Source organism: Colossoma macropomum, unplaced genomic scaffold, assembly GCF_904425465.1.
Source record: "Colossoma macropomum unplaced genomic scaffold, Colossoma_macropomum, whole genome shotgun sequence".
NCBI lineage: Eukaryota > Metazoa > Chordata > Actinopteri > Characiformes > Serrasalmidae > Colossoma > Colossoma macropomum.
This window is the reverse complement of record NW_023494792.1, coordinates 62,255,707-62,274,349: the sequence shown is the minus strand read 5'-3', so window position 1 is coordinate 62,274,349 and position 18,643 is coordinate 62,255,707.

Here is an 18,643-nt window from a genome sequence, read left to right as displayed (position 1 = left end):
TTAGGCCCTTATCTAGGTCTGCTCAGAAGACACGCAGGGCTCTACGGTGTCCGATTTCTTATTTTCTGTACATAAGGATGCTCAGGAGCGCCCTCTACGCCCCTTTGTGTGCCCTTTGGAACCCACATTGATGCAGACTCAGCTGGAGTGCAAGGGTCTGTTTATAGCTGCCAAATCAATGTGGTGGGAAAGGATATGGAGCTACTGTACATGAGCAAATTAGCTAACTGAAAAACGAGCATGACTGATAACATAATGTAGCACTTAACGGTATTAAAGAAGACACACAGCTTGTCGTTGTGCTGTATTAAAAGTCTGGGGGCGATGAATGCGCCACACATCAAATTTAATGTTTTTCACTGTTTCTATTAATGTCATTGCGATAAAACAGCTCAGAAATCCAGTTCAAACACTTCCTGAATCTGTAGAGTCGCCCTTTCCATTCCATCTTATCACGAGATCATACGAGACTCACATCCGGAGTTATGAGCCTATGAAGAGGGGCTGAGATACACGTCATCTGCCTCTCACCGTGTGGAACTGGTGGATTCATTGTCAGAAACCCTTCATTTTTCATTCAGTCACCTCGGACACAGACGGGAGTAGTGTGTAAAAAGTTTGCAGCTGCTGAAGTTGCTGCAGCGGTTTTGGAAAGTAGTGAAGCGTCTAATTATGAGTGTTTTGTGAGTCTAAGATTCTGGAAAACCCATTTCAAGCACCAAAACAATTCATCCACACGAGTAAAGCCGCATTTTCACAAGATATATTAAGAATTTCTAAAGCCACATTTCATTTTTTCAGCTTTAGTGCTGAATTATCTCTTCACACAGAGCTCCAGGTCAAAAGGGCCTCATTATAGAGAGAGCTGAGATTGTTCTGAACATTTTGATACTTAATATGTGGTGATCATCGTAACGCTTCTGGGTGCTCCTCCCTTGCCTAGCACGCTCCAGGACTCCATTTCCCATGATTCCAGTCCCGATGATGTCATCAATTTGAGACACAATTCATCCAATAACACGCAACTGCCTCGTTCTCGGTCACCGGAATTCTAATGCAGCTCACCTGTGCATTATTTGTCTCAGAACTTAAATAGTCCTTGGTTTGTTCTCCTCGTTGCGAGGTATTGCCATTCATTTGGATTACTGAGCGGTATTTCTCCATTTTTCTCTACCTGTGCTTTGGACCTTTTGCCCGTCTTTTGGATTTTGCTCTTTTGGATTTGCCCTTCAAAGATCGTGAATACAAGCGGCGGAAATAAGCTTTCTTCACAGGGTGGCGGCTACACTCTATTTGATAGGGTGAGGAGCTCAGCCATCCGGGAGGAGCTCGGAGTAGAGCCGCTACTCCTCCGTATTGAGAGGAGCCAGCTGAGGTTGTTCGGGCATCTCATCCGGATGCCCCCTGGACGCCTCCCGGTGGGGGTGTACCAAGCATGGCCTACTGGGACAAGACCCCGGGGTCGTCCTAGGACCCGCTGGAGGGATTATATCTCCAGGTTGGCCTGGGAGCGGCTTGGGGTCCCCGGGAATGAGCTGGAGGAAGTTGCGGGTGACAGGGTCATCTGGGATTCTCTGCTCTCCCAACTGCTACCGCGACCCTATCTGGACTAAGCGGTTAACGACGATGATAATGATGATGATGAGGATTTGCCCTTCAGCTTTGTCTGCTGGTATGTTTTGTTTTTTCCAGTTTTTGACTCATGCTTGGTTTTTGGAGTACAACATTGAATTGAGATTTTGTTTCACTTGGATTTGTGTACCGGCAACTCTCTCATTAAACAGACCTCCGTTTTTAAGATCCGTGACCATCTTCTTGTGTTTGTGCAGCGTTTCAATCATATTGTATGCAAGAGCCTTTAAAGGTGATTTCAAGAGCATCTGCAAAAATCCAGAAAATGCCCTCAGACTCCAGAGGGTTAAAGGCTGTAGTCGGCCACAGCCACATCGTACAGAACACAAGGCTTTAGGCTAACGGCTAGCTCTAGCATTAGCTCAGGTCTGCACTTTTCACATTCGAGCCCTGACTGGCCAGTTCCTCCTGTCAGACAGGCATAAACACAGTGAGCGGCGAACCCTGCACTTCAGAATAAGAGTCTTTGTCAGAATAAACCCACAGACTAGCTGTTGCAGAACAAATAACCAGGAATAAACATGTACACGTTTTTTGAATATTATAAGATTTGACTCTACTCACCTTTTTTGGTTCTCCATTAGGCAAACCTGGTACTATTTTTAGTATCACCTCAATCAAGGATCCAAGTGAGCTGATACCCAAAGGAGACGTGGACAAACTGCACACTGATGATTGGTCGGACAAAATCGTCACTATATGTTACGCTAATGTTAGCTACCAGGTTAGCGTAGCCTCTTGCGTCATCTTTGAGCAGCAAAAATCGTCCCGTCGTCTGAACTCTGATGTAGTTTTTCCCCCTCTCCTGTTTTTTTGTCTCATCAGCCTCTTCGGAACACAGTTTGTCTCCTTCACGTCATGGCAGTTTCATGTGTCGTCGCTATGATGACCAGCTACATTAAGGGGGCGCTAGATTTGCAGTGGAGAACAAAGTAGCTGGTACCAAAAGTGAGTAGAGACCAGTCAAGTTGAGCCAGTGGAAAGTTGGGTTGAGTTTCGGTTTCATGCCTGTGTTGACCTCTAGCGTTCAAATGTTGACGTCATGGTACTGATTGGAGCTGCGCCGCAGGTCTTAGGGCGCAGTTTGGGACAGGTCCTTTGTGTGACCCTGCTACAGGCTGTTGCTCTCCCCAGACACCACCCATGATTTAATCTGTTTCTCATGGCAGTCTCCCGATGCAGCAGTGACCATCATGGCTACTCCTCTCAGCTCAGAAATGCCACCGAAATTCCCGGATCCCACCGAAATGTCAGCGCATTGAAGTGCTGTGGACCCAAAGCTTAGGCTACAGCATGGCTGACATTTGCTCGACCAGAGTCGCTTGGAGAAAACTTGCTCAGAGGCCGAGAAACACATCCATCTCTCCTTTTTAAAAGAACGTCACTTTTTTTCCTTCCTGTAAACTGCAGTTTCCAAGACAACCTTTGAAAATGGAGGGTGTTATGAGATACTGGACTGGAAAGGTTCTAAATTTAGTCCCCTTTGAGCAGCGCATCTCTGTTCAATCTTCACTCGTCTCTCTTTTTCGTTTTTTAATTTCACTTGGGATGTTTTGTACTGTCGCTATGATGACCTCGGCTCGACGCCGTGGCAATGCAGCAACTTGTTCCGTGTGGGTTCTGTGATGTGCTTTAAAAGCAGCACTTTGAATGTTGTTTTTTTAGTTCCTCTCCCTATGCCTCTCTTTTTCGGCCTCGCTGTGTTATCTGAATGCAGCCACCTTCTCCTCTACCCACCTCCTTTTTCTTGCTTTTATGAGGGATTATTTTAATCTCAGGCTGTGCAGAATTTCGGTGCAAGGCGTGCCACCTGAAACGGGGAGTTTCTCGACGCTGCTCGGAGCAGAGAGCGCGGCAGAGCCGAGCACATGCTGGCTAATAAAATGGCTATCCATTTTTAATGAGGATTCTCCTCACAGACGCTTTGACCTACTATCTGCTCGACTGAACTGAGGGGGGAATCAGTCTCGCTGCAAGCAAGCGGTAATGAAGACTACATCTAAAGCCCCCTGTGATGAATCAGCTGGCTGCCTACGCCGCACACACACACACACACACACACACACACACACACACACACACACACATGCACATACACACAGCCTCCGCATCCCACCCAGCCCAGGAGCCTCCTTGAGGAAAAACACCTCGGGGGTGACATTGGCCAGAGACTGTAAACACATCTGTGTGTGTGTGTGTGTGTGTGTGTGTGTGTGTGTGTGTGTGTGTGAGCCTGTTTGTTCATCTGTTTGATGATTTGCTGGCAGGAGGTTGAAGGTTGGCCTGTCTTTTAAGACTCATTTACTCCAAGATTCTGAAAATGTTGGAAAGTCAAAGAACACAAACTTAAAATCCATGTTCAGTACTTGGTATTAAAAAGTGCATTGACAGCATTGACGGCATTGTATAGCAATGCATGGCAAGTACGTCCTGCTGTCTACTGTAAAAGTTCAAGAGTTGATCTTTTGATGCAATATACTGATACAAAACCATGCATCAGCCAACAGGAGACACATGTGAGTTGTTCTCACAGATATTTAGAGACCATAGAAAGCACCAGCAAAGAGTATCCGTGTTACTGATAGTAACAGTGTTACTGATACTCTTTTTAGAGTTTATTTATCATCTACAAAGGACCACTCTAAATACAGTCTTACCGAAAATGGTGGTACAGCTCTGGATGTGAACTATTCTTACAGGCCATGTTCACAGTGATATTTTAGCACTTGGTATCAGAAAAGTGCATTGAGTACGTTGGGTCTCATTCTCCAGTATCTTCCTAAGTTTGTTCTTAAATGTGTTCTTGAGAAAGGTACTAAGAGTGTGTGTAGATTCTGTTCATATAACACCTCGGTGGGTGACATTGGCCAGACACAGTAAACACATCAGTGTGTGTGTGTGTGTGTGTGTATGTGTATGTGTGTGTGTGTGTGTGTGTGTGTGTGTGTGTGTGTGTGTGTGCCTGTTTGTTCATCCGTTTGATGATTTGCTGGCAGGAGGTTGAAGGTTGGCCTGTCTTTTAAGACTCATTTGCTCCATGATGTTCACTGCTGCCACGACTGCACCACCTCGCTATGAAATCCTGAAAATTTTGAAAACTCAAAGCACAACAACTAAAAGGTCATGTTCACATTTTGTTATTCATAAAAACATATTTCTTGCCATTGACTTGCCATCAGAACAGTTCATTAACAAGCATTAGACAACAATGCTTGGCAATGTACAAAGAATTATGCTTTGTCATCCATTGAAAGACTTCACCAGTTGACTAGAAGAACAGCTCAAATCCAGAGCTGAACAATCATCTCTAAAGGTCTAGAAGAACAGCTCACATCCAGAGCTGAACAATAATCTCTAAAGGTCTGTAAGAACAGCTCACATCCAGAGCTGAACAATAATCTCTAGAGGTCTATAAGAACACCTCACATCCAGAGCTGCACAATCATCTCTAAAGGTCTTTAAGAACAGATCACATCCAGAGCTGTAGATCACTAAAGATCTATGAGAACAGCTCATATCCAAACTGTAGATCGCTAAAGATCTAGAAGAACAGCTGACATCCAAAGCTGTAGATCACTAAAGATCTATGAGAACAGCTGACATCCAAAGGTGTAGATCTCTAAAGATTTATAAGAACAGATCACACCCAAAGCCGTAGATCACTAAAGATCTATAAAAACAGATCACATCCAAAGCTGTTGACTACTAAAGATCTATAAGAACAGCTGGCATCCAAAGCTGTAGATCACTAAAGATCTAGCAGAACGGCTCACATCCAAAGCTGTAGATCTCTAAAGATCTAGCAGAACGGCTCACATCCAGAGCTGTAGATCTCTAAAGATCTAGCAGAACGGCTCACATCCAAAGCTGTAGATCACTAAAGATCTAGCAGAACGGCTCACATCCAAAGCTGTAGATCACTAAAGATCTAGCAGAACGGCTCACATCCAAAGCTGTAGATCACTAAAGATCTAGCAGAACGGCTCACATCCAAAGCTGTAGATCTCTAAAGATCTAGCAGAACGGCTCACATCCAGAGCTGTAGATCACTAAAGATCTAGCAGAACGGCTCACATCCAAAGCTGTAGATCACTAAAGATCTAGCAGAACGGCTCACATCCAAAGGTGTAGATCTCTAAAGATCTAGCAGAACAGCTCACATCCAAAGCTGTAGATCTCTAAAGATCGAGAAGAACAGATCACTAATGTTTTTTTTTAAACCTGCATGTCTTTTTCATGTTTTGTGTGTTTTTCTAGTTTTTGCTTTTAAACTTTCATGTTTGAATGAGTTTCCTGGTCACATGTGGAAAAAAGTAAATATCCGCCTACAAACACACGCCTACAACAAAACAGCAGCATGTATCAGATCGTTTATCTGACAGAACTATGACGCGGCCTAATTCTGTCAGTGCGGAAATGATCTACACCTTTGAATCCAATCCATTCGGTTCTGTTTTGCATGAATGTTTATCCGGAGCGGTGCTGAAAGACAGGCCGGTATAGAGACACAGCGTCACTGCTTTAGCGACTCAGCAGGCGGCCGGCAGGCACGCGCCCACCTCCCACTTCGGTACAGTCACCGTTCAAGCTGGGCAGAAATGCCAGACAGTCAATCACAGATTAAAGGGCGCTTCGGAAATCAGAGCACGACATCAAACAGGAGCCGACTGGACTCGAGGAGTCACATGTTTGCGTGGACGTTCTTATCAGAGGCTTCATCTGAGCTCCGGAGAAAAGCCGAGGACAGACTCCACCAGCCGTGGGCAGAGAGAGAGAGAGAGAGAGAGAGAGAGAGAGAGAGAGAGAGAGAGAGAGTGAGAGAGAGAGAGAACACAATGTACAGGCTCAGTGCCACAGACAGATTTCTCATTGTTCCAGTCTGTATAAGTGTTTGTGTTACAGGGGGAGGTGTTCTCTGTGTCCCTCTCTCTCTCTCTCTCTCTCTCTCTCTCTCTCTGTCCATCTATCTATCTATTCCTGTCAGTTGACTCTCACTTTCTCCTAACTTCTCGTTCTCTCTCTCTCTTTTTCTTTTCAGTTCGGGTCTTTCTCTCTCTTTCAGGCTTCTCTCCTTCTCCCCTCCCTCTCTCTTTTCGTCTCTCTTTCTCCTTTGCAATTCTTTCTGTCTTCTCTCCCTCTTTTTTCTCTTCTTGACTCTTTCCCTCTCTCTCTCTCCCTCTTTCCCATCTCTCTCTCTCTCTCTCTCTCTCTCTCTCTCTCTCTCTTTCCCATTTCCATCTCTTTCATTTATCATCCCCCCCCCTCTATCTCTTTATATCTTCCTTTCCCCTCTGTCTTTTCCTCTTTTTTCTTACTCCGGAGTGGAGTGAGAGAAGGCGGAGCAGAGAGAGATGGAGGGAAGGAGGATAGAGAGAAAGAGCTGTCACTTCAGCTCTTTCTCTCTATCCTCCTTCCCTCCACCTCTCTCTGCTCCACCTTCTCTCATACTCTTTTTCTCTGCACCCTCTTTTTCTCTCTATCCTTCCTTCTTCTCTGTATCTGCCTCCTCCTCCCTCTTTCTACCTGTCTTTCTCTATCTTCCTCCTTTTTTCTGTCTTTCTCTCTGTCTCTCTCATCTCTCATCTATCTATCTCTGTCAGTTCACTCTCACTTTCTCCCAAACTTCTCTTTCTCTCTCTCTTTTTTACTGTTCAGTTCAGTCTTACTCTTCCTCAGTCTTTTCTCTCTATCTCCCCCTCCCTCTCTTATCTCTCTCTTCTCTCCCTCTCTCTTTCTCTTCTTGACTCCCTCTCTCTCTTTCTCCCTCTTTCCCATCTCCATCTCTTTCATCTATCATCCCTCTCTCTCTCTTCTTTCCCCTCTCTTTTTATCCTACTCCCTACTTCTAGCTCTTTCCCTCTATCCTCCTTCCCTCCACCTCTCTCTTTTGTGCTCCCTTTCTCTCACCCTTTTTCTCTCTCTCCTTCCTTCCTCTCTGTATCTGCCTTTCTCTCTCTCCCCTCACTCATTTGCTCCTCTCTTTCTAACTCTCTCTCTGTATTTCCCTCTCTTTATTCCACCTCCCTCTCTCTACCTCTTTCTCTTTCCTCCCTTCTTTTCTCTCTCCCTCTCTCTCTCTCTCTCTATGTGTGTCCCTCTCTTTTCCCCTAGCCTCTCTCCCTGCCTCTCTCTCCCTCATCTTCTCTTTCTCGCTTTCCCTCTCTCTATTTCTCCTCCCTTTCCCTACCTCTCTTTTTCTCTAGCCACCCTTTTTTCCTCTCTCTCTATCTTCCTTTCTTTCTGTTTAGCTTTCCTTCCTCTCTCTCACACAACTTCTCTCTCTCTCCTCTGTCTCTTATTCCCCCTCTCTCTCTTTCTATCTGTCCTCCCTGACTCTCTGTCTTCTTCTCTTCCCCTCTAGCTTCCCTCTCTCTCGCTCTCTCTCTCTCTCTCTCTCTCTCTCTCTCTCTCTCTTTCTCTCTCTCTCTCTCTCTCTCTCTCTCTCTCTCTCTCTCTCTCTCTCTCTCTCTCTCTCTCTGTAGCTCAGCTGTCAGTATCTGTGTTGCCATGTATCTGTGGTGGGGGAGTGTGGGGGGGCGGGGGGCTGCACATCAGCAACATCTCGATCCATAAACTGTGGATCTGTTTAACCCTGGACGGCAGTTTGTGAGTCCAGAAGCCGCCGCCTTCACATCCTCTTGGCTCCACACAGCAGCTCCTCTGACCGATCAAACAAAGGCCTGTAATCTGCGTCACCGTTCGGTCACATGCCAGGCCCAGAACAATGACCGCTGTGTGGTGCTCGGCCTGGGTGGGACGTGTTGCGCCTTCGGAAGCCGCCCCACCGTCTCCAACCGGACGCTCTGATGGCTCTGACAGGGAGGGAGATGGTGAACATATGCAGATACACCACAATGCTGGCACAGAGGGAGACCACCAGCCCGCTGTTCACAGGACAGTCCTGAAAAAGTGAGGTGTGTCCTGCGTCTCACGCACAAGCAGAATGCAGAGGTATGATGCATGATAGGAATTAAGTTAAAACATCATTTTTGAGTTTTTACACGACTCCTGAGTTTGCAGACAATTTTAGCTCATTTTGAGCTCAGACCAGCAAACACAGCTCTGAACAGCTGTTCACACAGAAAATCATCATATTTATCATTAAAACACTAAAAAGTGCTGAACTGCAGAAAATATGACGATTCTTAATGTTCCACACTGATTTTCAGACTTTGGGACAAATTTACTTAAAAACAATGGGATCTAACTGCTCACCATGTGGCCATGAGGGACAGGGATGCAGCCTCACTTCCTGCCCTAAAATGCAGGGGCGTGGCTAAAATTAGGCTCCGCCTCCTGACTAAAAGTCTTTAGCGGTGTTCCAAAGCTTAGGCTGCATTTCTTGGCCGCTATGTCATAGCAGGTCGTTCCAAAGTGAAGGACCCTTCACATACAGCCTAGGAATGCAGGCTACGTTCTCTGCGCATGAACGACGCAAAGGATAAAAAAACAACACCACGAAAATGGCGGAAAATGGCGCCAGATTTTGTTTTAAAATGTAAGTTGTTAACGTCCCTGAATTTGTCTTTGTTACCTTATAAAGCATATAATGATTGACTAATAAAATCACCCATTCATATATCGTATATCATCCATATATATCAAATTTATTTAGAAGTATTTGTGTGTGTGTAGTTTATCGTACTACATAAGAACATCTCCTCCATTTCCATTAAGAAATGAAAAAGCAACAGGCACAATACAACAGGCTCCATTTTCTCTCACCAGCTCCCTCACAAGTTTCGCGCCACAATTGCAAGAGGCGGGGCCTTTCTGGTGACGTAACCACGCAGCCTCGTTAGTGCTGATCCATTTGTGTGACCAATAGGCTGCTAAGGAGGAGTCTTCATAGGACAGTCTTACCGAGGACCCGCACTAACTCGGCTGCAGCCCAGGCTCTGGAACGCAGCTTTTGTGTTTCAATAGTGACATAAAACATAAAAAAACATTTTAAAATCTCATCATAAATTTATATATTTCAACATCACTTTGAAAGAAATCAAAAAGATCTTTAAAAAAACAACTGTATGTATTTGGGTCATTCTACAGAAACGTCCATTTTTGTGTCCTTAGCGTTTACAGATATATTACACTTAAAAACATGTTAGGGTTACAATTTATTTATATTTTAAAATAAAACAATGTTATTTTAAGAATTACACCTTCTTGAGCCTCAATTTAGCAATATTAGTTTTTAAATCAATCATATTGAATTCCAAGCACCACAGAAGAGCTCGTCCCCACAGTCATGTGTGAAGGCTGAGGCCATATTTTGAAGTAAAAAACACGTTTTTCTGCAATTTTAACTACAATAATCTATACATGACTATGGAATATACAAATTAAATGACATAAAGAAAACAAAAGCCAAATAAATATTATAAAATATATAATGAAAGTTGTCCCCAGGCGTCGTGTCACTGGTGTTACCGCGTAACAAAAAATCTCTTATTTTGAAATAAAAGTCACACTGATGACATCACTCGACTTCCTTTTACCTGTTCTCTGAGGATCTATGAAGAAAAGCTCATGGTGAGTCCACTGTGTCTCTTAGTTATCAGAGATTTTCTCATTTAGCTCATGATTTCATATGAAGCTTTTAGCTGAAGTCACTGGTGTGACCGACTTTATTCTGTGAAAAAATGGAATATAAATGGATTAAATTCCATATTTTAGTGGATATCCCATGATTGACATGTGGTTTGATGCTCTGTAACAGTTATTTTGTAAAATGCATTATTCATTAAAAATGTCTCTGGTGTTTCCTTTATTATGTGTAACACCAGTGAGGGTCAGTAACACCAGTGACTCCTATGGAGAGATAGAAAAGTGGACGTCTCTGTAGAATGACCCAAGTATTACTTTGATTATTTCATTATTTTCAATGCAAATTTAGGGGTTAGCGTTTGGGACAGACCCCTCCCAATAAAAAGAACTCTATAAATGATGATGTTGTATATATTTAGCTTATTACTGTCTCTATTAATGCCTGGGGGTTAAATAGATCAGAGCATGATGCTTATAAATGTCTAAGCTCTGAAAACTTCATTGTTCTACTGTGGGAGCGCAGCTTGAACTAATGTGGTAGAATAGTCCACATATTCATACAGTGTATTTCTTACACTGCAGCAGCTCAGACAGCACACAGTGCCCAGAGAGGGGGGTGAAAACAGTGGGGGCTGTAAAGCACACAGTGTGCACATTTGTGGTTGCAATCATGATATTTATTCATATCACTGCTTCTCCTGCACTCTTAAACACGCCGGTTCTTCAAGGGCTCTTTAGGAAAGAAAATGGTTCTACATAGGACCATGAACACTCACAGAACCCTTTGCATGATTAAAGGGTCCTTTGCATTGCTAAATGGTTCTTCAGACTGATGGACAATGTGCTGTAGCTGGTTCTATATATAACCTTTTTGAAAAGGGTTCTACATAGCACCATATGTAACACATTCTCCGTCAATCTGGAGAACCATTTAGCAATGATGTCAAGCCTGTGTCAATAGAAGAACCCGTTTTAGTGCTTTATAGAACGCTTTTCAAAAAGGTTTTATAGAGAACCATCTATAGCACATTCTCCATCAATATGAAGAATACTTTAATGATATAAAGAACCATGTAATCATGTAAAGGTTCTTAATAAAGAACCACTTAATGATGCAAAGGGTTCTTTGATTATTAATGGTTCCATTTTCTTTACTAAACAATCCTTGAAGAACCATCTTTTATAGGTGTACATAACATTTACGGTACACTCTTAAAGATGAGGGTTCTTCAAGGGTTCTTTAGTAGAGGCAATGGTTCTTTTTAGAACCACAAGCTCTTGGTAAAACCATTACATGATTAAATGTTTCCTTGCATGGTGAAATGGTTCTTCAGATTGATATGGTTCTGTAAAGCACCAAAAAGGGTTCCTTTGTTGTATACAACCTTGAGCAGAAACATTTTTGGTGCTATATAGAACCATTTTCAAAAAGGTTCTATATAAAACCATATATGACACATTCTTCTCACAGTGGAAGGACGGACAGAAACACCTGTGGATGTTTTCAGATCTGAAGCAGCTTGATTTTCTCCTCTCTCTCAGAGATGAAAGCTTTAAGTGCTGTTTATCTGATGGGGGCAGTTTTGGTGTCTACCAGGTCTTCCAGGTGGTTGTTAGGAGGCACATTTTCTCTGTAGCTTTTGGAAACTCCTGTCTTCTGCACACCACTGTACATACCAGGAATATGCGCAGGATAGAGGTGGAGTTTTTATCGGCTAGTGCAGAATCAGCAACTCACGGCTCTTTTACTGCCCTGTTGCGGCTCCACAAAATAAAATAATCCTCCTTTACAGTAAAATAAAGCTCTGCTGATCGTTCAACACAGTTTAACAATAAATGGTCTTAAACTCTGGAGTTAATGTAGAACTACTGATTCACCCTTTAACCCTGAAGATCAGCGCAGCCTGCTGGTCACCATAGCAACACAGACAACAATCTCGCCTAGTTAGTAGCTAACGAAACGGCAAAGAGAGAGATTTAAGACGAACATTGATAATTTAGAGATGATTATACTTATTTGTGTTTATAATCACTCCAGCTGGTTTCCTGATACGTTTAATCTGCAACGAGAAACTGAAACACTAAAAAGTCATGAAGCTGAAGTTGCTTCTCATTCACAGCTTCATGTTCAAATTGTCCCGTTCCACCTTAAATAGTGCAGCAGTTACATTCTGGCGCCTCAGGCACCATTTAAGGTGGAACGGGAGATTTAAACAAGAAGCTGGCGAATGAGAAGCGACTTCAGCCTCATTAAAAAGTCGAACGTTGAGAGACATTTTACAAGAAACTGTTCTACTTTTGAGGAAAAGTTTCCTGCTGGAGATGCGAGAAAAGCAGCTATAGCTGAGCTAAAGCTTAAAGCAGAGCAAAGTAAGTCTGTGTTTTTGTTTCTATTATATTTTTTAGCCTATTTTAGGACATCAGCACATACTGAGACATATCAACAGCCAAGATGATGAAACATTACTTCAATAAAATGGACATAAATGTTCTCCCAAGGTGGATATGATTTTTGTTAAAAGGACAAAATGGCTCTTCTTAACATTTGGGTTGCCTAGTGAAAAGGTTCCTTGGCCTATGCTGAAAAAATAGGTCACCTCCCCCCGCTGCGGTCCACAGCACAGGACAGCCACGTTATTGACAGTCTTGATCTGACACGATCCTTCTCAGAAATCCCAAAAGACCCATCAGCGGGCCTTTACATTGCAGGGTTCATCTCCACCAGCCGAAAGCTCAGATAAGAACAGATGGAGGCTGGATTTGGCCGGGCTGTCAAACCGCTTGTCCTCCGACTCCTAAAAGCTCCAGCCTCTGGCCATTTCCTGCTCAATTTGAGATCAGGGCTTGGAGTCTGCTCTCTCTAGTGTATTAAAGTGGTGAGGTTAGGCACCCTTATGCCCCCCCCCACCACCACCACCACCCTCCAATCCCCCTCATGCCGCTCCTATGTGTTTTCAGCCCATCTTGGTAATTGCTCTGGAATGGAAATTTCCTAGCGGTCTCCCAGTGCTTCACGTCGCTGCCATTGCTATAGTAACCACAGCATCCTATCTGACTTCTCCGCCGTCCCCGGATCAAAACGGATGGTACATCCGCACTCATCAAACCCCAGTAAAGACGGCCAATGTGGGGGGAGGGACAGCTCAGGGTGCCCTGATGTAAGAGTCCTTTTAGTCATTAATAGGTTGAGGTAGAGAGCGGCGCTCACCAGGGGAACTGGCTTGTTGCCGGGTGAACAAGGGAGAATATGTGGTTGTCATAGCACAGCGAATAGAGTGAGGAAGGAGAAAGCAAAGAGGGAAAAAACGGTGGAAAAAAAAGAGAGAGAGCCAGCAGGAAGGATGCATGTAATAGAAGAAAATATATATATATAACAAGAACAAGGACAACAAAGGCTGTCGCTGGAGGAGGACAGGCTTTGAATCGCCCACTGCGAGATGATTCATCAGAGCGTGGTGCGTTCGTGAGGCTCAGGTGTGTGCGCGGAGATGGAAGTGCTTCCTGTTTGCTGCAGGCGCCCACAGAGATTCACCCCAGCAATACCAAGTGCGAAAGAACCGCAGCAGGTCAGCAGAACGATAAACCATCTCCGAGCTAATATGACGGGTTCGGCTGGGAAGCTCAATAAAGCAGAGCCTCTGAAGGCTGATAATAAAGTGTTGCAGTTGTGATAAAACCTTGTATTTCTGAGATGGTAACTGCAGAGGGGAAGTCACTCAAACAAATAATCAATAATAAATTATTAAATCTTTCTCTCAGACTGTAATGAGATTACTTTACTGATTACTTCCTGGACAAAGTAAAGTCACTGCTCATTACTTCCACGTTCTAAAACCCAAACACATCTGTGCCACTATAGATGTTAATATATCTAATATTTCTCATTATGAGACTGTTGTAAGAATATTATAAGATAATTTAACTTATTTCTATACATTTTTTGCTTGTTTTAAGGAATTGTATCTTATGAAAGTGTCTTATTCCATTGGCAGATCAATTTACTTGTTTTAATTTAAATTATTTCTTGAAATGAGCAAAATTATCTTCATTATTTTTAAAACACGTAAAATGATCTGCCACTTTCACTACATACAATTACTGAAACGAGTAAAAATGACTAGAAATAAGTAGAACAATCTTATTCTTATGAAATGTTAGATATATATTAACTACATTCAAGACGTTTTCACTTGCTAAGATATCATTTTTTTGCAGTGTACGTTACTCTCTGAAACCCAAAACACACATGTGCCACTATAGATGTTATCAAGTAAAAACATCTTAAATATAGTTAATATATCTAATATTTCTCATTATAAGACTGTTGTAAGAATATTATAAGACATTTTTACTTGTTTTCAGTAATTGTATGTGGTAAAAGTATCATCTTCAGTTCATTTCTTGTTTTGAGAAATAATAAAGATAATTTTGCTCATTTCAAGAAATAATAGTTAAAAAAGTAAAATGATTACTAATAAAGATGGTTCTTCAATGGTCCTTTAGTAAAGGGAATGGTTCTATTTAGAACCACAACTTCTATGTAGAACCATTTGCATGCTTAAATGGTTCTTTTCATGGTGAAATGGTTCTTCACACTGATGGAGAATGTGTTGTATATGGTTCTATATAGCACCAAAAAGGGGTTCTTCTATTGTTAAAAGCTTGACATTATAACAATAGCAGAACCCTCTTTTACATAGAACTGTATTCAAAAAGATTCTGCACTGCTGTGTCTGATCCACTCATACTAGCACAACACACACTAACACACCACCACCACGTCAGTGTTACTGCAGTGCTGAGAATGATCCACCACCCAAATAGTACCTGCTCTGTGAGGGTCCATGGGGGTCCTGACCACTGAAGAACAGGGTTAAAGGGGGCTAACAAAGTATCAGAGAAACAGATGGACTACAGTCTGTAACTGTAGAACTACAAAGTGCACCTATATAGTAAGTGGAGCTGATAAAATGGACAATGAGCATAGAAACAAGGAGGTGGTCAGACTGTTATGCCTGTGCATTGCTGCTCCCACACTAACATGCACGCGTTCGCCTATTTGTAGGCAGATGTTTATGCTGTAGCAGCTCTGCATCTGTTAGAAGTCAAAGCAAATAAGAGAATTTACATGCTGAACTCTGACACTGCCGCCTCGCCGCCTGCATTACCCGACTCATTACTGCACACGCATGGCAACATATTCCACTCAGCGAGATGCAATCCAGTGATAACTCACCCTATTTTCTGTGAGAAAACAAGTTTGAAGGAAGTGGGTCAGTGGCTAATTGTGTTTAGATTGGTTTGTCCAGCACATGCTGCAGCCACGCCCACATGGACCAAGAAGAAAACACATTTTTGCCGATTATCACTCGTTCAAGTTCAAATATAAATCTACTCACATAGCACTTTTTATAAATAAAAAAAGGCAATTCCAACTGGGTTACACAAATAAAAGTGAAATAAAATAAAAGGAAGATAAGATAAAGTAAAAATAAAAATATACAACCCTATTTCCAGAAAAGTTGGGACGCTGTGCAGAATGTAAACAAAAATAGAATGCATGATGTGTAAATCATGTAAACCATATTTTTAAAGGAAAGTACAACAAAGACAACATATCAAATGTTAAAACTGAGAAAATGTATTGTTTTTTGAAAAATATTTGCCCATTTTGAATTTGATGCCAACAACGTGTTCCAAAAAAGTTGGGACGGGGGCCTGTTTACCACTGTGTTTCACCACCTCTTCTTTAACAACACTCTGTAAGTGTTTGGGAACTGAGGAGACACTGCTGTAGTTTAGAAAGTGAAATGTTTTCCTGTTCTTGTTTGATACAGGATTTCAGCTGCTCATCAGTTCAGGGGCTCCTTTGTTGTATTTTTCATTTCATAATGCAGCAAATGTTATTAGTGGTGACAGGTCTGGACTGCAGGCAGGTCAGTTTAGCACCCAGACTCTTTTAATACAGAGCAATGCTGCTGTAATACATGCAGAATGTGGTTTTACATTGTCTTGCTGAAATAATCAAGGCCTTCCCTGAAAAAGACGTCGTCTGGATGGCAGCATATGTTGCCAAAACATGTATATATCGTTCAGCATTAATGGTGCCTTCACAGATGTGTGTGTCACCCATGCCATGTGCACTAATGCCCCCTATACCATCATGAATACTGGCTTTTGAACGGTGCACTTATAACAAGCTGAGTGGTCTTTAGCCCAGAGGACACCGTGTCCATGATTTCAAAAAAAATATTTCAAATATTGATTCGTCGGACCACCGGCCACTTTTTCACTTCCCCTTGGTCCATCTTAAATGAGCTCTGGCCCAGAGAAAGTGGCAGCATTTCTGGGTCCTGTTCATATTTGGTTTCTTCTTTGTGTTTTAGCGTTTTAACTTGCATTTGTGGATGCAGTGATGAACTGTTTTCACAGACAGTGGTTTTCAGAAGTGTTTCTGAGCCCATGCAGTGATTTCCACTCCAGAATCATGTCTGTTTTTAATGCAGTGCTGCCTGAGGGGCCCAAAGATCACGGCCAGCAAATACTGGTTTTTGGCCTTGTCCCTTACATACAGAGATTTCTCCAGATTCTCTGAATCTTTTAATGATATTTTGTACCGTAGATGATGAAAAGCAGAAGTTCTATTTGCTATTTTATGTTGAGAAACGTTCTTCTTGAATTGTTGCATTATTTGATGGTGCAGTCTTTCACAGAGTGGTGAACCCCTCCTCATCTTTACTTCTGAAAGACTCCGCCTCTCTGAGATGCTCTTTTATACCCAATCATGTTACTGACCTGTTTCCAATCAACCACCAGGAGTTTTTGATTTGTTGTCTTTGTACTATCTTCAGTGAAATGTAGGATTTAAATAATTTGCACATCATTGCATTTTGTCTTTATTTACATTTTGCACAGCGTCCCAAATATTTTGGAAATGGGCTGGTCCTTTTTTTAGTCTTGATTTAAAGGTATCTAGCATGGGGCACTTCTAAGATTGTCTGACAGTTCCACCCGGAGGCAGCATAGAAGCTAAAATCCATCTCTCCATGTTTGGTGTTTATCCTGGCTGGTGAGTGGTTTTCCTTGACCTTACAGCTCTGCTAGGCTCATAGGGTTAATCATGTCAGACAAATAAGATACATTTGGTCGCAATCATTCAACGATTTATAGACTCATTTAGACACTTTATAGCTCATTCTTTTAGATATTGGAAGCCAGCCTAGGAACTTAAAGGGGAACTCCACCAGTTTCTCAAAAGTTACACATAATTAAATGGTTCAAATGTAAACAAAAGTCATTCAGAGCGGTAGGTAGAACTGCTCACAGTGGTGATCTGTTCTAGAACCAGATGTCTGAGTTAAATGTCTCTGAAAGTTCCCTCACAGAAAGTTAGATGGTTAGATGTTACGCTTGATGCCTGACATCATGTTTTATAATAGTTTTTTGATAAATTTTGGCCTAAAACATCTTGTTAATCCATTTATTGTAATACATCCATGGTGGAGGGATACATGCAGGGTGTTGTGAGGCAAAATAGTCCCCAAAGAAAACTTATTATTTCAGATTTTCCACTATTTTCCATCATCAACATTCCATATAGACTCAGAAGACTCGTGTAGGTTCACTGGTGGTTCTGGATAGTAAATAAAATGTCTATATCTGTGTTGTAGTCATGGCGACCCCTGGTTCCTATCACCACCACTGTAAAAACATCTGAACCATTTCACACCAAACCACTCTGAATCTCTCTGATTACACCTCAAGGACTGAACTATGCAATTTTTTTCAAAATCAGCAGAATTGAAATAATAAATTTAAGTAAGGGATTTATTTGGTTCTGGTCAGTACTCCAGCATCTGCATTTCAAATTAGCTGAAGTCTTATTGTCATTTTGAGAAGCCCAGACAGAACAACACTGCAGTCGTCTACCCTGCTGGAAACAGAAGCGTGTATGACCTTCTCAGGTCTTGTTTTGTCGAAAAATCTCTAATTTTTGAAATATTGATGTAATAAAAAAGTCTACTGCACTAATGTGACTGCTGAAGTCTGCAAGGACACCAAGCTTGCAAACCTGTTCTTTAGATTTTAGGGTTCTAGAGTCAAGATAAGCTGCATGTCTCTGTCTCTCATGTTTGTTTATGGATAAAAGAATTTCAGTTTTGTCTTTGTTCAACTGCAGAAAGTTCCAGCACATCCAGTTAGTGACATTTCAAGGCACAGACATGGTGAGTCAATTGGACTACAGTCAGTCTCGAGATGAACAGACATTTGACTTCACTAAAATCAGTGTAAGAGAACGTATGCACTGCGAAAAATGGTGCCTTGTCAAGTGAAATGATCTTAAATCTAGTCGATATATATCTAATATTTCCCATTTTGAGATGGTTGTGCACTTATTATAAGATTATTTAACTTATTTTTAGACATAATTTAATTATTTTAGGTGATACATCTGATACATATA